The 25,449-nt window shown below is 40.3% G+C and overlaps 1 long non-coding RNA gene across 1 annotated transcript in view; it reads left to right on the top strand.

Annotated features, from left to right (window-relative positions):
- Positions 1-25,449, top strand: part of LOC139313695 (uncharacterized) — an 87,841-nt gene that overhangs the window by 54,339 nt on the left and 8,053 nt on the right. The window contains exon 2 of the long non-coding RNA XR_011600150.1: positions 1,854-1,931. This is a non-coding gene — a long non-coding RNA (uncharacterized lncRNA). The remainder of the gene's footprint in view (positions 1-1,853; positions 1,932-25,449) is intronic.

The following is a 25,449-nucleotide window of genomic DNA, read 5'->3' as shown; positions in this document are numbered from 1 at the left end:
CCTGATTATACAGTATTTTTTTGCCATGGTTGTTAAGTAAATCACTGCAGTTGTTAAATGAATTGTGTGATTGTTTAAGTGAATCTCACTTCCCCCGTTGACTTTGCTTGTCAGAAACTGGCAGGACCACAGATGGCGGTCACATGATCCTGGGATGCGGCAACTATTGTAAATACATGCTGGTTATCAAGCACCCAAATTCTGATCACATGACTGCAGGGATGCTGCAGCAGTCATAAGGTTGAGGACTGGTTGTCACATGTTTCAGTGCTGTTGTAAATGTGAATGGTTGCTAAACTAATGGTTATAAGTCAAGCAGTACCTGTATAAGCTAAAATAAGGTCCCCAACCTTTCCTGCTCTGTGGACTGGCAGTATGTATGTGTGGGAGGGGATGGTTTCATGTGCGTGCCTGTCGCTTGCACTAATGGAGCTTCACACACTTACCTGCCGCATGCGTGGCCTGGTTCCCAACAGGCTGCGGACTGGGAGTTGAGAACCTCTGAACTAAAACTATAAAGTATTATTGTAACAGCTTAATTTTATCATTTTGGGGCTAAGGGTCATTCATGATAACTTCCTTTATTTCATTTTCATCTTTTTCTTTTCAGCAAGTAGTATAAATGCCATGCTCTTATAACTTTATAATTTCTTCTGGACATTTATTTACTATGAAAGTTTCAGGTGTCTCTTGTTCTGGAGTTTGATAATATACATCTTTCTTATGTTTAAACATCACAATATTTTTGCTAGGAAAGTAAAAAGATTCCTCTATCTAGTATACGCCATTACTGCTGATGTGATTACTGTGTGCAATAAAGGTGTTTAAGGCTTCAAATGGTTACTTAGTGGTTACTTTCTGTGACTAAAATGGAAATTAGAAAAAACTGCCAATTATTTTTTTTCCTGGTCTGGAAACTAGTAATATTTTTTTTTCTGAAATGTCTAGCAGACATACTTGTTTCCCAGTGAAATAAAACAAAATATCCCCGCTGCATTTTCAGATGTATTAAATGAATGTTTGCCTGGCCTTTGGCTTCTGCCGAAATAAAAGTTCTGTGAATTTCATGGTTGCTGTGGATACAGGTAACTGCCTTTGGTTGAAGGGACACTTGCACAAAGCTGCCCTTGTCCTCTAACAGATGCCTGGACAAATAATTTCAAAAAAGAGGTAGAATTATTTGTATAGGAGAAACTGGTTTTTCTATACTCATGTAAATGCAGTGTCCATTGTGCTTGCAAGGGCTAAAGGAGATCTACATCATTGCTGGAACTGTGACTTTGAACACTAGTAGTTCTAAAGGCTGACTTCTAAGAGAAATAGTCATTTATTCCGTGCCATGGCTGGCTTCTTAGCAGGGTGCTGTGGTTGAGCTGGAAACATTTAAAAGGGCTTGTGTGTGTGTATGTGTACACCTACATATAAGCATTCTGATGTACTTCACCAGCATGTCTGATTTTAAAAGGAAAACAAGGAGATGTTTACAAGACGCCTGAGAATATCAGACTGGCCAATAAAGAGATTTTTCTATTCCCAAGGTGTTACAAAGACTTGTCCTCATAATCCTTTGAAAGGTTGCGGGGGGAGGAAGTGAATGGGAACTGGAAGAGCAGCAGTTCTTTTGTTTTGGGGTCACTCAAAGGACATAGACTACAGTACTGAATAGAAAAACTTGGGCTTTTTAAAATGTCCACCTTTAATTATAGATTTTCAATTATAGATCTCAAGCTGATTTTGCTCTTTAAAGGGAAATTGTCATTTCTGGAATGGATTCCTAGGGGGATAGTGACTAGAGTGGAAACACTTCTCTTCTGACATACTGATGATGCATTTGTTTCATTTTGCCATGCTAGCTTGAGAATTCTTCATGTCCAGCAGATCTGGGAGGCAAGAGGCTGGAGAAATCTGCAATAATGCAAGCGCTGGCATTTGTAAGTACTGGCATGGTTATAAATACCCACGTTCAGTAGCAATATAGTTTTTCAAATGCATTTCAAGCTGCCGCTTCTTTTATATAGATAGACAGTTTCACATTAATTTTCTCTGTCTAGTTTCTTCACTATCTGCAGCTGTAAAAATTTGCATAGATCAAAAATAAATAGAACCATCTGATAGGTCCTAATCTATTACGTGACCTACTATTTTCAAGCCACTAAAATGTGTTAGATTTTAAATGATTCTGTAATAGCTTCTGGCTGCTTTGAGGCATCATAATCACAGTTTATCATAAAGGCTTCCCACCTACCAGGACTATCGTGCACAATTGGCATGGCCATGAGAAGACGATTAAAAGAATTTACTTCTGTTTTAGAGTAATTTTTAACTTGCTTCATTCTCCAAAGTCCTTAAGTTTTAATTTGCAACACATCAACCAAATGATAGTTTACAAAGATGATTTTCCTCCATGAACTGTAGCCAGTGAATTAGCCAGTGATTAAGAGGCAATGTTAAAGTGGTTAGTCAAAAGTGAAAGCATTTGATTTTATTGGTGCCATGCTAGTAAACAGTTTAGTGCCACAACTAATTATAGTGCTCTAATTATGAGGAAGATAGTTGGACTTGTTTGTTTTATAATTTGCCCTAAATTTATAGGGTGAGTATATAGGCTACCTGTAACTCTGCAATGGCAGAAGAAATGGAATGTCATACTACTGTTTGTATTGTACTGTTTTGAAATATTAACAATGTACGTTGCTTGGTGTGAAATCTTTTTCTAGTAAATTTCATTTAGACTGTTTTTGTTGTTGCTAGTTTTAGAAAACATGCAGTTTGTTATCGAAGAGAAACTTCAGTAATGAAAGTGAACATAAAAATATTTGGGGCAAAAATGGAAATACTGTACTATAGAAGAATGAAGAGCCCCATTTGAATAGCTGGTGGGTGTGTCATGTGCTACATTAGTGAGGAAGATATTACACTACTAGGAAAAACAGTAGTGTGGGTTATTTTCCTCTGTTTTCCGGTACTTTATTGCTTATTAATTGGCTCTTTCCATCAATATTTGTTTTTGATAATCCTGCTACAGTGTACTCTAATAATGCCTCACATCTTAAAATCATATTTATACTTTTTTTAAAAAAGTGTATATTATTCTATGAATTCATGCTCCCTCTTTCTACTCATAGAGTGATTTCTGTGACTATGGCAGACCTGGGCATTTTAGTGCCCACAGACCACATTCAGCCTCCAGTTTGTCTCAGTCCAGCCCGTGGCAGTAGGTGGCGCTAGTGGGGGGGCAGGGCATTATGAGAGGCAAGAGTGGGGTGTCAGCAGCAGTGGGGGCAGGATCCACAACAATCCCAGTTTCTCATATGGCCCCTTGGGATAATTAATTACCTGGACTATGGAATTGAATAGGAAGGGTGGAGATAAATTGAATAAATATATAATGTGACATTATATAATTCCACCCAGATTTTACTTATGTGTCAATTTCAATTTATCTCATTATATGTTTATATCTATTTGAAGTTTATATAACTTGCATAATTTCTCAGTTATGTAAAAGAGTATCATTTTTAATCCATATGTATATACCGATATATATTTTAAGTCCTTTTTAGCAACTTTAGCAGCTACTACAGTAGCAGTTATGATGGTGATGAAAAAATAACTTTACAACTAATCTTTGCATTTACAAACCCAGCAGGTCTATAAAATAAAGAAAAGCTAAAGTAAGATCATAAGCACAGTCATGGTTTCACCTAGTGACCACTTTGCTTAATGACTCTTTGTTGGTCCAGCTCAGATTGCTAAATGAGGACTACTATTACTGTGGAGAGAATTGAACCAAGAAGATCCTAATTGTAGCTTGATACATCATAAAGTAACGAGCTACAAATCCTATAAGAAAAGCAAACATTACAGCTTTATTAATGTTTTCAAAGGAAGTTGTCATAGCTTTCTGCACCTTTGGATTTAGATACAAGTTTCCTGGATTGTGGACTGTGTCCATTTTATCAGATAAATGGAAAGTACTGTGAAAAGGATTTTATAGGTATACAATGGTAGAACAATAAGGGAAAGAGACCAGAACTTAATAGACAGTAATCGTAAGTAATATAAGGCTTTCTTATTTGAAATATCCATTATGTGAGTTTTTGGTTTTCAGACTATTTGTCTAATGAGGTAGACATGATCTACAAAAAATATGTAAAAATAAATTGGTCAGCATCATTAATGTAAGTTTTTAAAACTATAATCCAGACAATTTTCACTTAAATGCATTTCCTGAGAAATTATTTTTAGTGCTCCCCTCCTCCCAATTAGCTAGTATACATAGACTAAACCTTTGTTGTAAGCATTCATTAAGTACAGCCTGGCAGTAGAACTTTGATGGCTCTAATTGGTTAGTATAAACCAATTGGTTAGTATAAACATGTAATCTATTTTTGATGAGGGCTCTTGAATATTTCCTATAGCACCATCTCACTATCATTTCTAGAGAATCAATAGAATAATTATATAGTTTTACTAGTATATGTCTCCTTTAGCTATACCTGAGGGGGAAAAAGCAAAATAGCAGGCAGTACAGGAGGAGGTTTAATTGGGCCATGTAGACCAGTGAGAGGGCTCTTAAATTTTCAAATACGCCTAAGAGGATTTTACTTTAATTAAGAACTAGCCTTTGGCAGTAGGAAATGAAATGAGTTGGACTGTTTAGGGTTTGAAATACTCCAAGGAACTTTAGCTACTTAAATATGATCAACACTTTAAACAATTCTAGCAAGAAATACTTGGTGCAAAAAAAAAAAAGAGAGAGAGAGAGTCAAATTCACAAGATAGCATTAGAAATTGAAAGAAGTGCTACTTTTTCCAACTAAGAGGAAATCTTAGTTATGATACTAAATGCCATAAAAAGTTAGAGATTCTATTCACATGTCATGCTATACCATAGTTTTAACGATAGCTTTAACTATAAATTTTAATTGATTATGTACAATCAAATCAGCGTTGACTCTGAACCACATAAATATATTCTCCAAATGACAATCTGTCTGTAACCTGCTCCTTCAGGTTTTCTAAAAGCATTCCTATTGTCACTGTAACTGAATCTGTCCACTCTGCTGCTTATCTTCTTCTCTTTCCTTCCACCTTGCCCAATATTATAGCCTTCTCCAGGTCTTTGCATAATATATCTAAAATTAGATAATTTGAACCCAGTAATTTATGTTTTCAGTGAGAATGTTGAGTTGATTTGTTTGATGATCCATTTTTGTTTGGCTGTCTAAGCTATTCTCAGGAGTCCTCTCCGTCATCAAAGTTCAAAAGTGTCAATACTCTTTCTATTCTGCTTCTTCAGAGTCCAGCTTCCCCTTTCATTGAATATCATAGGGCTGTGATGGCGAACCTATGGCACGTATGCCACAGGTGGCATGCGGAGCCATAACGGTTGGCATGCGAGCTCAGCTCCGCACGTATGCGTACGCTGGCCATCTGATTTTTGGGCTTTCTGGGCCCACCGGAAGTCGGCAAACGGGCATATTTCGAGAATGCGATAAAAGCAATTTATGATAAACAGAGCGCAAATATCATACTGAATGGGGATATAACTAAAACCTTCCGGATTGGTAAAGGGGTGAGACCAGGCTGTCCACTTTCTCCACTCTTATTTATATTAGCCCTGGAGGTATTGTTAAGGAAAATTAGGCAAAATAATGAGATACGAGGATTGGAAATTAGGAATGAAACCTTTAAGATTCAAGCTTTTGCCGACGATGTAGTGTTGATAATGGAGGACCCGTCAACAACAGGGCCAAAAGTATTGAAAGAATTAGATGAATACGGGAAGCTATCAGGATTCAAATTAAATATGACAAAAACTAAAATGTTAACAAAAAATATTCCAATAAGAGAACAGGAAACACTAGCAAATAATTTGGGTATCCAAATAGTTAAGAAGATAAAATATTTAGGGATTTGGATTACTGCCAGATGCTCAACCTTAAAGGAGGATAACTATACACCCTTACTGATAAAGATAAAGCAAGATTTGGATAGGTGAGGGAAGCTGCAAATATTGTTCCTTGGTAGGATAGCCACTGTTAAGATGAGTGTTCTCCCCAAATTACTATATTTATTTCAAACCACTCCTGTTAGTATTGACAGAAAATATTTTTCGGACTTAAATGGGATAGTAAGGAATTTTATCTGGGGAGGGAAAAAACCGAGAATTGCATTATGGTCCTTGCAGGAAAAAAGGAATAAGGGCGGATTCGGACTCCCAGTTTGGGAACTATACCACAAAGCGGCCAACTTAGTATGGCTACGAGAGTGGGCCTTATTAAGAGACAAGAGAATTTTACAACTGGAAGGGCACGACCTATTGAGAGGTTGGCATGCTTACCTCTGGGATAAAGGAAAAGGGACAGGGATATGTTTCCACCAACATAAAATTAGAGATACATTAATGAAGACATGGAAAGAAATCAGGCATAAACATTACTTAAAATACCCAAAATGGATATCTACAATGGAGGCACTGATCCATCCAAATACGATAAGTAGGGAGAAAATGGTCACCTATCAAGATATTTTAGATAACAGTGGTAACCTTATATCCAATGAGATATTAAAAGAGCAAGGGATCCATATAGATTGGTGGCCTTATTTATAAATTAAATCCCCATATAGTAAAGATAAACAAGAAAAGGGAATAGAGAAGGGGACAAACAGTTTGGATAAGGTATGGCTAGGTAGTGAGAACAAACTATTAGCCAAATTATACTCCTACCTGCTCAAATACGACAGAGAAGGAGAAATATTAAAAGACCAAATGATCGCTTGGGGGAAAAACATTGAATCAAAGATAAATCTAGATGATTGAGAAGAAATATGGAATAGCAATCTTAAACTGACGAGAGCAGCAAGCTATAAGGAGAATCAGTATAAGATGCTATATAGATGGTACTTAGCACCATCTAGAATTGCTAAGATCTATCCAAATGCAAGCCCCAAGTGTTGGAAATGCGGCCACCACCAAGGTACCTTCTACCACATGTGGTGGACGTGTCTGGAAGCGAGGAAGTTTTGGAAAAAAAATACAAAAATGGATCCAAGAAATATTAAAGGAGGATATTAATTTCTTGCCAGAAATCTATCTCCTGGGAGTGCTAAAACGAACATTTAATAAGGACAAGAAATATTTGATCATTCATATTGTCACAGCTGCTAGACTCTCCTATGCCAGATATTGGAAAGAGAAAAGAGGTCCAACCGAGGAACAGATAGTCAATAAGATACTTGACTGCACAGAAATGTGCAGATTAACGTATGTGTTAAATGGAAAGGAGGACTCAGAATTTTATATGATCTGGGATCTGTGGTATAGGTGGTTGGAAATTAAATGCAAAAGTTTAATTTAATTTAATTTAATTTCGAATTTATATACCGCCCTTCTCCCTGAGGACTCAGGGCGGTGTACAGCCAAGATAAGAAACATAGAATACAAATATTAAAACATTTAAAAATATATATAAAATTTGGCCCAAAAAATTAAAAATCGCAGACTAATTAAAGGATTTAAAAATTTTAAAAATTTCTTCTTAAGCCAACCCGGCTTGCTGAAAAAGATAGGTTTTCAGGGAACGACGGAAGGCATTGAGGTCCTGGATTCTTCTTATCTCCGGGGGCAACTGATTCCAGAGGGTGGGAGCCCCCACAGAGAAAGCCCTCCCCCTGGGGGCCACCAGCCTACATTGTTTGGCTGATGGCACCCTGAGGAGGCCCTCTCTGTGGGAGCGCACGGGTCGATGGGAGGTCATCGGTAGCAGCAGGCGGTCTCGGAGATAGCTAGGCCCTATGCCATGGAGCGCTTTAAAGGTGATAACCAACACCTTGAAGCGCACCCGGAAGACCACCGGAAGCCAGTGCAGCTCGCGCAGGAGTGGTGTTACATGGGAGCGCCATGTTGCTCCCATCACTACCCGCGCTGCTGCATTCTGGACCAGCTGGAGCCTCCGGGTGCTCTTCAAGGGGAGCCCCATGTAGAGAGCATTACAGTAGTCAAGGCGAGAGGTGACGAGGGCGTGAGTGACTGTGCACAGGGAATCCCGATCAAGAAAGGGCCGCAACTGGCGAATCAGGCGAACCTGATAAAAGGTCCCCCTGGTAACAGCCGTCAGATGTTCCTCCAAAGACAGCTGCCTATCCAGGAGGACTCCCAGATTGCGAGCCCTTTCAGTGGGGGCCAAAGACTCGCCCCCAATAGTCAGTGATGGAGTCAACTGACTATATCGGGATGCCGGGAGCCACAGCCACTCAGTCTTGGAAGGGTTGAGCCTGAGCCTGTTCCTCCCCATCCAGATCCGCACAGCCTCCAGGCACTGGGACATCACTTCAAGGGCATCGTTGGGGTGGCCTGGGGTGGAGATGTACAGCTGGGTGTCATCAGCGTACTGGTGGTATCTCACCCCAAAGCCACGGATGATCTCGCCCAGTGGCTTCACATAAATGTTGAACAGAAGGGGCGAGAGGACCGATCCCTGCGGCACTCCACAAATGAGAGGCCTCGAGGTCGACCTCTGCCCCCCTGCCAACACAAACTGCGACCGGTCGGAGAGAAAGGAGGAGAACCACCGTAACACGGTGCCTCCCACCCCCAACTCTTCCAGCCGGTGCAGCATGATACCATGGTCGATGGTATCAAAAGCCGCTGAGAGATCTAATAGGACCAGAACAGAGGAACAACCCCTGTCCCGAGCCCTCCAGAGATCATCAACCAGCGCGACCAATGCCGTTTCCGTGCTGTGCCCAGACCTGAAACCTGACTGGAACGGATCCAGATAGGATGTTTCCTCCAGGAATTGTGGAAACTGTTGCGCGACCACACTCTCAACAACCTTCGCAATGAAGCGAAGGTTGGAGACAGGACGATAGTTAGCCAATATTGCTGGATCCAGGGACGGCTTCTTGAGGAGAGGCCTCACCACTGCCTCTTTCAGGGCAGCGGGGAAGTGACCCTCACTCAAGGAAGCATTAATAACGCCCTGGAGCCAGCCTCGTGTAACCTCCCGGGAAGCCAGTACCAACCAGGAGGGACACGGGTCCAGTAAACATGTGGCCGCACTAAGTCTCCCCAAAATCCTGTCCACATCATCGGGAGTCACAGCATCAAACTCCTCCCAGATAACATTCTCAAGACTGTTCCTCGTCACCCTGCCCTGATCTACCCAGTCAGAGTCCAAATCCCCCCGGATCTGAGCGATTTTGTCATACAGGTATTGTCCGAAATCCTCCGCCCTGCCTTCTAAGGGATCCTCCCGCACTCCCAGATGGAGCAGGGTGCGGGTCACCCTAAACAGGGCGGCCGGACGATTCCCTGATGACGCAATAGAGGCGGAAAAGTAGTTAGACTTTGCCGTCTTTATCGCCACTAGGTAGGCCTTAATATGCGACCTTACCAGTGTTCGATCAGATTCAGCGAGACTGGCCCTCCAACCGCTCTCCAGGCGTCTTTTCCGGCGCTTCATTTCCCTCAGCTCCTCAATAAACCAAGGAGCCACCCGGGATCGGCATCGGGTCAGAGGCCGCAAAGGCACAACTCGGTCCAAGGCCCCACCAGCCGCCCGATCCCAGGCGGCTACCAGGTCCTCGGCCGAGTCATGTGCTAGATCCTCAGGAAATGGCCCAAGCTCCATCTGGAACCTATCAGGATCCATCAGGCGCCTGGGGCGGATCCATCTAATTGGGTCCGCCTCCCTGCGGCGAGGGGTCGCGGTTCGAAGATCTAGGTGAAGGAGTGAGTGGTCAGTCCATGACAAGGGTTCCATGTCTATATCCCCTATAACAAGACCACTCAACCACTGGCCAGAGACAAAAATCAGATCCAGAGTGTGACCTCCCCTGTGAGTAGGGCCATGAACTAACTGGGTCAGGTCCATGGCCGTCATGGAAGCCATGAACTCCCGAGCCACCTCAGACGTTTCACCGACAGATGGCAAGTTGAAATCACCCATGACTAAAAGCCTGGGTGTATCTACTGCCACCGTGGCTATCACGTCGAGTAGCTCAGGAAGGGCTGTTGCCACGCGGCAGGGAGCCAGGTACGTAAGCAACAAGCCCATCTGAACCCCACGGCCCCACCTCACAAGGAGGGACTCACATCCGGCTATCTGAGGCACAGTGGTCTCCCTCGGATCCAGATCCTCGTTAATAATAACCGCCACCCCCCCGCCCCTCCCCTGGGCCCTCGGCTGATGGAATGCTCTGAAGCCTGGTGGGCACATTTCAACCAGAGGGACGCCACCCTCCGGGCCCAACCAGGTCTCCGTAATACCCGCCAGGTCCGCTCCTCCCTCTTGTATAAGATCGTGAATGAGGGGGGCCTTATTAACCACGGACCTGGCATTGCATAACATCAGCCGAAGGCCCAGATCCTGAGTATCTAAGCCACCTAGTCTCCAAGAGGAGCCATGGGGACCGGGGCAAGCAATTGCTCTCAAACAGCGAGTGCGAGCCCCCAACACATGATATGGTCCCCTGCTCCCGCCATATCTGCCCCTCCCATCTACCGTGCTGATGGTACAAACCTCATAGGTATCGTCCCCCATCCCTTTCCCAGTCCCTCGACCAACACCTCCCAAATCGTTACCCTGTGCCGGGCTCGGCTCTGACCCTGGTGGATTTCCCCCCCCATCCCCCAGAGTCTTCTTCCCAATTTCTCTAGAAAGATCATTACAAACCCCCCTCCCAGAACCCCTTAAAATCTTAAAAAATTTCCCTAAAAAACCCCACAAATTCTTCCTTGCTCCATGCCATCTCTCTGGACTCCAAAGTCCGTCATCGAGATAGGCCCTCGATAATGTGAAGGGCCAAACCTGCGAGTGGGGAGAATCTCGCAGGGCAAGGAGTTCCGACACCGAATACATTTATTACTGGGAGTAGTTATGGCTTATAACCAGGGGATCAACCATGATGATTTAAGAGTCCAACGGAAAAGTATATAAGTCTTAGGTAGTATACATTGGAAAACGCCACTGCCTTCATGGTAGTGGGAGGAGTCCAAGAATAGTCCAGAAACGATGGAAATAATAGCCGAGGCTGACTCCCTCAATACTCATACCTAAGGTAAACTTCTCCTTTCGGTTAGGGAGGACAGATAGAGCAATGCCAATCCATAGGCCCAGAAGTATAAGTCGGTTTACAGAGTTAGTGCAGTGGGCATATCAGGAGATGATCCAATGGAGAGTAGATGGAAAATGATTAAAAAAGTTAACACTCATGAGGAATAATGCACTACTATTAGTTAATCCTATATATTATTATACCTTAACTAAACAGTAATCAATTTTATATATAAGAATTTTTGTACAAACTGTATAATTAATTAGATAACTGATTAGACACCGCACTTGTAAATATACAATATGACTAAAAAAAAAAAAAAAGAATATCATAGGGCTGTGATGGCGAACCTATGGCACGTATGCCACAGGTGGCATGCGGAGCCATAACGGTTGGCATGCGAGCTCAGCTCCGCACGTATGCGTACGCTGGCCATCTGATTTTGGGGCTTTCTGGGCCCACTGGAAGTCGGCAAACGGGCCATTTCCGACCTCCGGAGGGCCTTGGGGGGGGAAGGTTGTTTTTGCCCTCCCCAGGCTCCTAGAAAGTTTCTGGAGTCTGGTGAGGGCAAAAAACAGACGTACTGGGCCCACTGTGCCATTGAGTACCAAAAGCAGGGGGAGCGCAGGGGGGTTGTGCGCGCATGTACAGGACGTGGGCACATAGAATTATGGGTGTGGGCACACATGTGCACGACCCCCCTGTGTGACCCCAGTTTTTGGCACACGATGGCAAAAGGGTTAGCCATCACTGTCATAGGGAATACCATGGCTTTAACTATTCTGATCTTTGTAAGTATAGACATATTGCAGCACCTGAGTATATTTTCCAAGGCTTTCATGGTTGTTTTACCAAGTGCTAGTTTGTGGCATATTTCTTGACTTGTTTTTATTTTACAGTTGATAGTTGATCCTAGGGCCTGGTGGCTCAGCAGACTAAAAGCATTGTGATTAACACCAGCTATCTGCAATTACTGTAAGTTTGAATCTTACCCGGCTCAAGGTTGACTCAGCCTTCCATCCTTTCTAAGGTAGGTAAAATGAGGACCCAGTTTGTGGGGGCAATAAGCTGACTTTGTATAAATATACAAAAGTATGAAGGCTATTGCTTAACGCATTGTAAGCCGCCCTGAGGAGAAGGGCGGCATATAAATCAAATTAAAAAAAAAAAAAGGCAGAAATTATCTACTATTTCCCAATCTTTATTTTGAATGCTAAGACTGATTATTGTAGTTGTCATTAGTCTCCTCTTCTTTATATGTAATCATATTCCCATTTATTCAATGTACTCCGTGACTTTCATAGTTTATTAAGTATACCAAAAATAAACCAATGACTATATATTCACCTGATGTGGCAAATTAGGCTAATTTGCTATTGATCGCTCTTTCCTGTGAACAAGCGTGGTATAGAAACCGCTTTCTCTGGCTTGTTTAGGACTTACTGTATCATCCCTCAGGGGCTTCCTACTGTGAATGTCTCCATAAACAAACTTCATACCATGGAGATATTCTCCTCCCACAGATGAACTGCATTCATATCTTATATAAGCCTTAAACAAAATGCTAACAGTTGTTTCCAAGCTCTGCAACTGGGAGGGATAGAGTGATCAGACAAGTGTATTTACCAGTAATGAACAAGCCTAGTTTTTTTGTATCTCCAAAGAATTCGTTTTACAGAGAAGTAAAAATGGCTAGCTTAGCTACTTCTTAATTGGCATTTCCTCCTTTTTCCCAAACTCTTCGGCCATCAGTTTGTGGTTAACAGAGGCTTGGGCCAGGCCCTAACCCAAATATAAAATATGTCAAGAAACTGCATGTGGTGCCAAGCCATATTCAGTTTTAACAAGCTAACAAACAATGGTTTTAAACTAAGTTCTGATCCTTTGTTGATTCAGTGACCTCACTGATGTTCAAGATAAAGCACATACATTCTATTATGGCTTAGCATGATGTGAATACCCAGAATGACAGGACTACTGCTTCAACAAAGTGGGCAAAAAGGAGAGATAGACACTAACATTCAAGTCACATTTCAGAAATACGCACAGCAGCAGTGTCAGTTTCTCAATAGTTTTATATGTTTTGCATACATTGTTCTCTATACGTATCTCATTGGAACATTGAACATGGTGGGTAATGGTAGACAACAGCAGGTTTTTCCAGTCAAAGAGACTAAGGAGAATTTTGGATTTCAGAGACAGAGAAATGTCTTTAATTTTTTTAGTGGCAGCCTTGCAAGGTAGTCTATACAGGAAGTACCTCCAGATGAACTAATCCTACTTTATTGTAAGGTTACATTAACAGAATCTTGCAAACTTGAAGGTACATTTCTCTTTCTCTTCCTACGCCCACCCCATCCCTTTTACAACCCAAGAAACTAGGGAGGGTCTCTTCTGAGATGTTTATCATGCCCATATTCTTTCTGTGGGCCAAGCTGCCTCTTATCCAACCATTCTCCTTGTGGTGACTCTTCCCACATCTACTAATGTCGTTCCTACATACCATTATAGATAGTGGATTGCAGAATATTACTACATATAGCAGGCAGATGTTAGTAGCTGATACTAAAGAAGTATTTCAGTCTTTAACTGACTTATAGGACATATATATGACATTCGGAATACTTGCTATCTGCAGTCTCACAAAATAGCTGTCGTAGTATATGTAGTCACAAAACTCCTATTTACCAGAAGGCATGCTATTGAAATTACTCCTCACATTTGCTTTGGCCCTGTGGGATGCTCTGGACTATATCAGCTTCCTCTAGTGTCTAGTCAGTTTGCCAAAACAAAGTGTTAGCCCCATCATTTTGGGGCTGCAGTCTCTATCATTATTTTCTAAGGATCCCTTCAAGAGGTTATCTGAAGCTGACCTTGTGCTTGGCATCATGCTAGCTTCATTAAAAATAAATAAATAAATAATAGGTTAATTAAAATATTAGATGGTATAAGGAACCTGTTGGATTTCAAAGGAGGTTTTACTGGGTACATTACTGCCCATGGAGATTGCAGGTTTATAACTCCAAGACGGGACCTGAATAAGTACTGTGAAGTAGAGCTAACACAGTGATTTAAGATCTATTATCCAAAAGTATAATACAGGGGGTGCAATGACTCAGTGGTTAAAGATGCTGAGCTTGTCAGCTAGGGTTTGAGACAGCTAGGGTTCGAGACCCAAGCGCTGCACAATGGGTGAGCTCCCATTCCTATCCCAGCTCCTGCTCACCTAGCAGTTTGAAAGCATACAAATGCGAGTAGATTAATAGGTACCACCGGTGGGAAAGTAATGGCATTCCATGCACCTTTGGTGTATAGCTATGCTGGCCACATGACCACAGAAAATATCTTTGGACAAGGCTAGCTCCCTTGGTCAAGAAATGGAGATAAGCACCCTGCCCTAGAGTAGGATATAATTGGACAGGGTAACATTTACCTTTATAATAATGATACAGCACGTAGAAAATCTGCGTATTGACAAAATTTCCATTTGTTAATTATAAAATGCCACACTGCTTGGATCCACACATATATGACATACTAGGTTTTGGGGAAGAACTCAGAATGAATGAAAGCTAATGCTTGTTAATAAACCTGTGATTTCACATTGTTATATATGTAATAATAATAATAAATTCCAAAACATTACATGAACACCATCAGCATTGACAAAGTCACCATTAGTCAGTTGCAACAGGCAGCTTTACTTGGAACAGCTTACATCCTGCAATGATTTAACACCATCAAACAACAACATTTACATATCCCAGATTCTTAGGAAGAACTGGATAGGTGGATAAAAATGCCAAATTCAGTCTAAACATCTAGCTGATTATGCAAGGAAACATACTAATAAATAAGATAAGGGAGAGGATGTAAAGATGATTTTCAGTAAATTGTTTCCCTTTTGTTTGTATCATTCTAGTATGTCTCTAAAGCTGGTAGGGAAGAAGGTACATAGAAAATGGACATGTATAGAGCTCTGAGCCAGACTGCCACCAAAATACTGTTTCTATGGTGAATATTGTTGCATGCAATTTCTGATATTATTACAAATGCTTAACTGGAGCGACTGTATCCTTCAGACTCTCTCTTTTTCTTTCTGCTTTATTTTTCATAGAGAAAGGAAGCCTAGATCTCCTACAGAGAAAAGAAATGTTTCTCATTAGGAAATTTCATTATGAATCTGACACACCTGAATTGGCTGTTCATATATTTAGGATCCAATCTGGAAGGAAGAGAAACTGTCTGTTGTCTTGTGGTGCTCACATATTGTATCCTCTGGGACAATGTTTGGCGTGTTCTCTCTGTATGTCTGCTTATGACTTGGCCTGCTCTTTCTGGGTTGGCATATGACTTCTAGGGAAGCAAACGCATTGGGAGTCAAGAATGCATTTCAAACAGACCTTAGAGATTTATTTTTAAGGGAATCAGCCTAGCCTAGACTTCCATTCCATATTACAAGTTTCTAAAGCTGTTCTTTCTTTTTTTTTTTTTTAAAGGAAAGTGAAGCAAGCAATGTACAATTGCACATTACAGATAATTTCAATTTAAGAGATCATATGCATATATTCATGGGAGCTCATTGGATCAGCGGTTAAAGATGCTGAGCTTGTCAGATGGAAAGCTGACAGCCTGGGAAAAAAGTGGTTTCCTTGGAAACCACTTTTGGACCTTATGCTTGAGGTGGAAAAAAATGAAACCCTGTTTTTGGGTTTTGCTGATTAGATAGATTTGTTGTTATAGAAATGGCTAGTATTTGCTATTATTCAGTATAAAAGTCAAAAGTTGAGGTTTTATATTACTACCTTATTCTGCTGCACCAAAAAGAGTTAGAAGTCAGTGCTTTTTTTTCTTTTTACCCTCTATCCCTACACTTTCCTCTTTTCCCCTTTTCCTCCCTTATTCTCCCATTACTTTCATTTTTCCTTGTACTTCTGTATTTTATATTTTGATAAACTAATAAAATAGTAAAACTGTGAACCAAATGCCGTGCAACAGGGTGAGCTCCCATTACTTGTCCCAGCTCCTATCAACTCAGCAGTTTGAAAGCATGCAAATGCAAGTAAATAAATAGGTACCACTTCAGTGGGAAGGCAATTCATCTGTCTCGGCGTATAATCATGTTGGGCGCATCGCTGACTCCCTCGGCTAAGAAAAGGAGTTGAGCACTGCCCCCTAAAGACAGATTCAACAGGGGAAACCTTTACCTTTATGCATTTCAATTCTCTGTTTCTAGACTCACTAAAGGGGAAAAGGACTATTTTTAACTACATGTTAAAACCAAACACATCTAATACTTATCTGCATTTCTACCTCATTAGGCCTCTGAAGTTTAACCACAGGGACTTATTTGTTGTCTTTGTTTTGGGAGTATTTTTCCACTTGGAATCATTTCAGTGTTTGGGGTTTTGGTTGTTCTTTTTCTCTTTTTCTAGAAAGCCATTCTCCTTGTAAATCAACTTTGGGAAGAAATGAATTGGCAAGAAGACAGGATTACTGTGCCCTGCATTGGTCTCACCAACCAAGGCTGCAGCTTTAGAACTCTGCTTTTTTAAAAAATAAATTTGATGTCATTGGGCATAGATTTGGAGACCCATTCAGATTTGGAGGAATGGTTCCTTTTGAATTCTTTATGTTTTCAGTCTAGTTGCCAGCCCTACTCAGTAGACCAGACCAGAAAAGCAAGTCCACCAAATTATATTAAGGCTAGAACTACTTTTATTGAGATTGGCAATAATCAGAATCTCCCAAGTCTGATTGTTCCATGCCTCTTTCCCCCTGTTATATTCTAATGCAAGGCTCCCCAGTCTCTGGGCCAGGGACCAGCACTGGTCTGTGGCATGCTAGAAATTGGTCCATGCAAACAAGTGAAGCCCAGTCTGTGAAAAAAACTGTCCATGGAACCAGTCTCTGGCGCTCAAAAAAGGTTGGAGGCTGCTGCTCTAACGAACCAGGGCAGCTTTTGCCTAAGCTGCTTCTAAGCATTATTCTATTTCTCAGGACATAAAAAAATGTTCAGTCTCCAACAACAGTGCTCCAGAAATTCTGAAAATGAGGACCAACACCTCTGGCAAGCATCAGATTTGAGAAGACTGTTTTAGCCTCCCACAGTTACTTCAGTTTCTTAAAAAATAGCCAATCAAAATGACTAGTAGCTGGTAAAAGCAAGATCTTCGTGTAATTAGCATTTTAATAGTGAGGGAAGGTGTTGGAGATTAATGAGAATATTTAAAAGTGGCACTAAATTGGTTGAACTGCTTTTCCATTTCTTACAGTGCTGCGTGTAGTCTCACATTGAAATTAACTACCTTCTTATTTCTTCATAATTGCTCATATCATATTTTGGGATGACACTAAAGAAATTAAAATATAAATAACCTATTTCTATTTGCAAAGTTTCTGTTCCCTATCATCCCATCCTTGTTCTCGGGTTGACATTTGTTTTGGAAATTATGCTTGTGTTTCTCAAAAGTGGGAAGAGAAACAACTTTTCTTCTTGTGTTATTTTCCTCATTATTTGTCATGAAGGCAACGACTGTAGGAGGAGACTTAGGAGACAGTTTACCTTTCCATTGGTCCTGTCCTGTACTGATGCCAGCTTGTGAATAAGCTATCTTTAAAAGATTATTTTAAAACATTTTGGCAACATTCCATTTGGACAACACAGCAGATTGCTTTTCACAATAGTCTGGCAAGGAGGCAGTGGGTATAATGCCTAGAGATTGTTTTTGTGGTGGGTGAGTGCCGAGTGCTGTCTGTTCCTGTCTGTATTGGTAAGGAAGCAACCTGGTGGTGCAGACAAGCGCTTAGTTAATTGGGAAGCAGTGAAGTGAGAGCTTCATATGGAAAATACTGAAATCTGTTTTTGATTTTATTGCTGGTGTAATGTTTATGGAGATCTGGGTAGGTAGGCCACATTCGGCATGTAGTCCCAGGTCCTTCCATAGTCTTCAGAGCCCCAAGAAGTGCTACCGAAATTCAGCAGCAAACTGTACACAGGCTTTTTCTTTTTGCTGTGTTGAATTAAGTAAAATAGGTATGTTCAGTTTCTAAGCTTAATCATAGGAAACATTTATTTAAAATATTAAAAAGCAGAACCTAAGGGAAAGTGATTACATTAGTGTCCCGTTTCTTGGCTACTAGAAGAATAATTTGAACAGTGCAGGCTCCAATTGCAAAATGATTAACTACCCCTGATTATCAGCAGAAATTAGCCTTTTTTTTCCCACAGAAAATGAGAATTAGAGGAAACATTGTAAAGTGTCTAGTTTAATCCCTGGGCAATGCAGGAAACTAGTCAAGTCTACAGATGATTGTGCAGCTTCTGCTTAAACTCCTCCAATAACAGAAAGCCCTTCATGTTTCAGGCAGTTTGCTCTATAGCCACTAGTTTTCACTGTAAAGATCTCTTTATTAATATTTAGTATAATATCAGTTTCTTTGTTATTTCTACCCAGGGGTACTAGCCAGATGTGGAATTTAGCTGGTTCACACCAGTTTGGGCGAAGAGTCCTCCCATGCGCCTCATTTTGACTTCTCGGTTGGTGCAGGAAGCCGTCCAGGCCCAAAATGAGCTCTCCCTGTGCCCCATTTTGGCTTCCAGGGTAGTGCAGGAGGCCTTCCAGGCCAAAAATGAGGCACAGGGGGCATCTCACGGCCCCCCATGCCCCGTTTTGGCTTCCAGGGTAGTGCACACCTTCCAGGCCCCAAAACGGGGCACGAAGGGGCATCTCACAGCCCCCACACCCCATTTTGTCTTCCAGGGTGGTGCAGAGTTTGAAATGGGGATTTTGCATGATCATTACTGTGGGGTGAATTTGAAATGGGGATTTTGCATTATGATTGCTCATAAGTAAGTAGGAACCAGTAAAAGAGGAAGGGAAAAATCCCTAATTGTGGATCAGCATTTTTCAGTCTTGGCAAGTTTAAGATGGGCAAACTTCATGCTCCCTGTGGAATTCTGGGAATTGAAGTCCATGGACCTTAAAGTTGCCAAAGTTGAGGAGCATGGGACTTCACTAGAGTTTAGGATTTTCCATTCCTGTTTTATTTAGAGTTTGGTATAATTAAATAAATCAGTTGTGGTTTCCTTAACAAATAGTGATTAAAGCGACAAGAACCATTTCTGGACTTTTTGTGAGAAATTGAAATTAAAAGTTGAACTGGGCTTTGATGATTAAATAAGGGATTATGGAAATAATGTAGACAAATGTTAATCTTAGAAAAAGAGTTTTATATATTATTTTACTTAGATCTATACCAAAGAAAGTTGGAAGTCATTCTATTTCAGTTTTCCTTCTTTTCCTCTTTCTTTCTTACACTTTCACTCTTTTTCATTCCTGAGCCTTTTCTTTTTTCAAATCTGTTTTTTATTTGTTTATCCCTTAGCTTTGTATTTTTTTTTTGATGTATGAAGGATCAAATACTCAGCCATTATAATTTACATTCCTTATTTACAGAAATCATATATACAAATATATACAATATACAAAAGGATGAAGGTTATTGCTGAGCACATTGTAAGCTGCCCTGAGTCTTCGGAGAAGGGCGGCATATAAATCAAATTAAAAAAAAAAAATCATATAAAATTTAGAATGAAATCCACTGGGAGCCATCTCATATAATGCAGGCTTCAGAGCCTCTAACCAAAAAGTGTTTATTGATAGAAGAGAATATTTGTAGCTCAGGGTTGAACTGTGGGTTACTTGGTGCTCTCTGAGCTTGATGGGTTTTTTTGCAGATGTTTCATTACCAAACTAGGTAACATCATCAGTATTAGAAGGGAGTACACTTTTGTTTGGTTTTGAAGAAACATCCTCAAAGTCTAATATCCCCAAAGTACACTAAATGTAGACTGACTTTTAGCTACACACCTCCCCAGCAAACAGCAAATTTTGAAGCTCCAGGTAAAGAGGATTCATTTTAGGATGAGTAACCACAGTTTGCATGTTGGAGGCTTCTAAAGGAATACTGGGAAACTCTGTATTTTAAAGAACATTTGAGGGAAGAGTGCAGAATAGCCCTTCTCTGCCTGAGGCTGTAGCACCAATCAAAACACTTTTTGTGAAGCAACTGATCAACACTGACAGGATAAGCCACTAGTATATGAAAATAAGAGCAAACTGCATTTTCTCTGCAGTTCACACCCCTTCCTCACTGGATCTGGATTTCACAAAGCAAAGCCCACATTTTGTAATTAACCCTCACGCCCGGTTTTGGCTAGCAGAGTGCTGCAGGAGGCTGAGTGCTGTCACGCCCCCGGCCACACCCACCCAGCCACACCCACCCAACCAACCGGTCATTAGGGTAGAGAATTGGACCCTAGGTAATTACCCTAGGTAATTATTTGAATTCGACCACTGGTACTAGCTGTGCCCTCTGGAACAACTCTGTTTTGTTTTGCATAACTGCTTTGCAGTTATCTAAATATTATTGTCATATCTCTCTCTTAAATCTTTTCTTCCCAGGCTAGTCTTACTCAGCTCTTGTCAGGTTTTCTTTTTATAATTTGGTTTCCACACCCTCTGTCTTAATTGATCTTTTCTGGTATATGATTCAGTTTGCCAAAGTCTTCATTTTAAAAAACTTGATCAGTCTTGCATCAATAAAACTTGCTTTGGGTTTTGCTTTATATTTTGCCTGTGCTGGCCTGCAGATCAGAGTTGTGATACAGTACTGTGTTGTAGAATTTAAAATGCCCTGGGATATGTAAATGAAAATGTAATTTTGAAAAAAAGTGGTATATTCCTTTCTTGCCCAACTGTAACTCATATGAACCATTTGTTTTATTCATGGGAGCCACAAAAATTATTGTGTTGTATGATATCAGGCCACTATTTAAGAAATAGTGCTGTCCTGACATTGGTCAAAAGCTTGTAATTGTAGAATTGAGGAGAGATGTATATGTCTTCTGCCCAAATTTGGGAAGCCAACTTTTCTCAAATGATAAACTATGAAGGGATGACACTTTCAAACTCACTAGGTAGCTCAGACCATGAAATCAACTCCAGGGGAGGGCTAAAACTACTTTTATTGAGATTGGCTATAATAACAGAATTTCCCATCTTTGATTGTGCTGGACCTTTTCCTACTTCTCATTCTACCATGAATTAGGGAGGTGTCTGCCTGAGTCACATTCAAATATTATCTCTACTAGCTGAATACCCGTGCTCCACTACGAAACTATGTGATCGGGCTTGATAAATCGACACTTACAGCTTGAAAATTAATGAGTAGTTACAATGCCATCTCTCCCCTACTCTCCCTCAACCTTGTCCCACAGAAGCCTATCCTATCTTATCCTAACCCCCTTCTCTCCCTTAGCCTTGCCCCACAGAAATGTCTCCTATCCTATCCTCTTCTCTCCCTCAGGCTTGCCCCACAGAAACCTCCCCTATCCTTTGAACATGAAATGATAAAGAAGTATGTAAAGAGAATAATAATGAAATTATTAAAGTGATTATTTTTATAAAGATGAATGAATAGAATTCGTTTACGATGAATCTCAGCAGATAGAAATGTGGAAATAAGTAATCTGATAACAATATTAATTTTGATAACAATGTAAATTAAGATGAACATTCAAAATGCTAATTGTAAAGAGAATAACAATGTTGGAATCACGAAAGCGATTATTTTTGCAAAGAAGAATAGAATTTGTGATAAATTTTAGCAGATGGAAATGTGAAAATAAGTAATTTAATAAGATTATTAATTTTGATAACAATGTAAATTAAGATGTACATTCAAATGCTAATGATTGGGAAGGAGGAGTTAGAGAGATACTTCCGGAAATGAAGAAATATGGTAAATAACTGGAGTAATTGTAAGTGAGGAAAAATATAAGGCATAAAGTGATGTTATCTATATGTAAAATTGTAAATGATAAACAACTATGGAAAGAGAATAATATGGCAGAAGCTGAAATAACAAGATATGGTGAAAAATGACTAATTTGTGATAAAGAATTATACAAAAGAGATGAATATTGAAAAAAAAATAGGAAGATTAAAATACATTATAATAATGATTATGTATAAGATGTATAAGATGTGACCCGGTCAACACTCTGTTCATAAAATATGTATGATAAAAGAAAATTTTTAATAAAACTTGTTTTGTTTTTTTTAAAAAAAGAAGCCTCCCCTATCCTATCCCCTCAAGCTTGCCCCACAGAAGCCTCTTCTATCCCCCTTCTCTCCCTCAGGCTGGCCTCATAGAAGCCTCCACTATCCTATCCCCCGCTTGCTGCTGTGAAAGTAAAACTGAAATTCCTCTCCTCTGCTTGTGTTTTGCATTTGGAACAGAATTCTTTTCAGGTGGGGAGAGGGAGTAGAACTCCCTAGCATCAGAGCATGTTAATACTAATATAGGAAATACTAATGCTCTGATGGTTACTGAGACACCTATTCAGGCTGCTTTCTGGTTTCTACCCACCACCCCCAAATGTTTTAAGTGAAACTTACCTGATCGGAGTTTAGGCTAAACTAAGATTGAATGGCCCTTATAGATAAAGTCAATACCCAGGATTTTCTTACAGGGTTGGGTTTTTTTAAAGTTCAGTGAGAACTACAGGTAGTCCTCGACTTACAACCATTCGTTTAGTGACCGTTTGAAGTTACAATAGCACTGAAAAAAAGTGGTTTATGACCATTTTTCACACTTACAACCATTGCAGCATCCCATAGTCATCTGATCAAAATTCAGATGCTTAGCAACTGGTTTATATTTATGACAGTTGCAGTGTCCCAAGGTCATGTGATCACTTTTTGTGACCTGACAAGCAAAGTCAACAGGGAATCGATATTCACTTAACAACTGTGTTACTAATTTAACAACTGCAGTGATTCACTTAACAAGTGTGGCAAGATAGGTCATAATATGGGGCAAAATTCACTTAACAAATATCTCGCTTAGCAACATAAAGTTTGGGCTCAATTGAGGTCATAAGTTGAGGACTATCTGTACTTCTGTGTCTTCTCAGGGAACATTAAAATGTCCTATTTTTAAAAAACACTTATAGAAGCAGGGTTACATTGACAATCAAATGTTTGGCAAAGTTTGTTTCAACAAAGCTCTCTTAATCACTTATGCCAGTAACAGAACATATTTAGCTATAAACCGAACAAAGTTCTCTCTCTACTTGCCAGGTTGTTAACACCTTACACATAATGAAATGTGCATGTTCTTCAAAACTTGATAATTCACAAGAAAATGCTTTCTGATGAAGCATGAGTAAACTGCAATATTTTTTTCTTAGCTAGCTTGAGAAACATTTGTTTTGGAGAAACTCTTCCTAATTAAGATAAGCTTATATTTGCAGTAACAAATAGTTAATATGATTGTTGATTGATTTTTCGTGTCTTCCTTTCTGGCTTTGTCATGTCAGCATTTTCTAGACTGGGAACACCCAAGAAAATGCTCCCATGTTAATGTGTTCAAACACCAGCTGCTGCTTCTGCCTCTGTTATTTCCGAGAGTTACTGCCTTACATGTTTGTGCAGCCCTTCTATTTTAAGTGCCGTATACCACACTGGAAACGCACCCTCCAATTTCCTAGCCTTTGAACTTTTAAAATTGATTCTGAATTGCTGAGGGTACCACCAGTACAATACAAGGGTTGGTTTTATTTTTCTAATCAGTCTGTGCAATTATGGTAGCTCTTGTTAAGTACAGGTTTAGTGTTCCCTCAAAGGCAAACACTGGAAAAAGAATTCAACCAGTGTTGATATCAACAGTTCAGTGCTGTAATATATTCCTTTTCTTTTTCAGAATACATTGGCAACATTAGGTTCAGGCTGTGTTAATTGGATAGGAGCCCTGGTTCAGTTCAGACTTTATATTAAAACATAGATGATACTTAAAAAGCAAAGTTTGGTTTCAGTTTCCAAATACACAACAGGTTTAGTTTGAGTTAAAGCTGATTCTGTCTCCCTTCCTGATCCAGTTCCTTTCCAGCTGAATTGTTTCCAAGAAATAGCAGCTATAAGAAGCAGTGATAGCAACTATGATTAGTCTGTACCATATCATAGGCACCCATCAAACTGTAGTTAAGGTTATTTTAATCAAACCTCAACGTGATCTTTTAATTGAGCCCTAGATTCTACCTTCTCCACATACACAGGTTATATTGGTGTATATAATATTTGCCCAATGTTACTGTCATAATATCTCTATCCAAACTTTGGATTGTGTTATGTATCATGGTTTAAGCAAAGCCCTTAAATTGGAAACCAAGCAATATAACGCCAAGTCAACTACTTAAACGTGATCAAGAGAGAAATTAACTTAGAGGAGAGGAGAACAGTATTTGACTCATCTATTCATTCATTTATCTGCTGGGCTTGTAGGTTATTTCAGTTGTGAGCAGCTCTCTGCTTTGAGAGGGCTGTTCTGATTTTCACAGACTGTTAAAAACCATGCAATGAAAAAAAATGAACATTACACAACCTGCATATATTCTATTTATTTCATCTATTTATTTAAAACATTTATATAGCTGCTCATCTTAGGTCAAACTCTGGGTAGCTCCCAATCAACAAGTAAAATAACATAAGTGAAAACAGTATAATATATAAATCATTTAGAATGAGAAACATTAAAAATCTGGTGCCAAAGTTAGACTTCCAACATCCTTGTTAAATCTTCCCATCTACTTCACTCCATCCCAGTGCTTTGGAGAAAAGCCAGATCTTAAGTGCTCTTTGGAAGGCTAGATGCATAGTGGCCTGCAAAACCTCAAGAGGAAGGGTGTTCCACAGGGCAGGGGATGCAGGGAAATCTCATGGTTCCCAGATTTCATAAAATGGCAGAGGGGCAGGAACTAGGTGTGTGCCCACCCTATTTGATCTGGTGGGATGGGTAGATTTATTGATTCGATTTATTGGTTCGATTTATATGCTGCCCTTTTCTGGAGACTCAGGGCAGTTTACAATGCGTTAAAGCAATAGCCTTCATACTTTTGTATATACCTGCTTAGTAGGGCTTTTGCCCCCCCCCCAGTGGTGTTCTTTTTTATACAAAGTCAGCTTATTGCCCCCACAAACCGGGTCCTCATTTTACCTACTGTGAAAGGATGGAAGGCTGAGTCAACCTTGAGCCTGGTGAGATTTGAACTTGCAGTAATTGCAGGCAGCTGGTGTTACTTAACAGTGCTTTAGTCTGCTGCGCCACCAAGGCTCTTTTTAGATGTCCTTAGGGAGAAGTAATCCCACAGATAACCTGACCATGTGCCATATAGGACAGTAACCAGCATCTTGAATTGCACTTGGAAAGATCACCAACATATTCCAGGGGTATGCTCTCCGACCCGAGCTAGAGGTGGAATATTATTATATGGCCCCGAGTGGGGGCATAAACCGAGAGTCACTGTCTTGCCAGGGGTGA

Source organism: Pituophis catenifer, unplaced genomic scaffold (genome assembly GCF_029215685.1).
Source record: "Pituophis catenifer annectens isolate HBS135680 unplaced genomic scaffold, rPitCat1.0.hap2 SCAF_3, whole genome shotgun sequence".
NCBI lineage: Eukaryota > Metazoa > Chordata > Lepidosauria > Squamata > Colubridae > Pituophis > Pituophis catenifer.
This window is presented reverse-complemented; position numbering and strand designations above follow the sequence as displayed.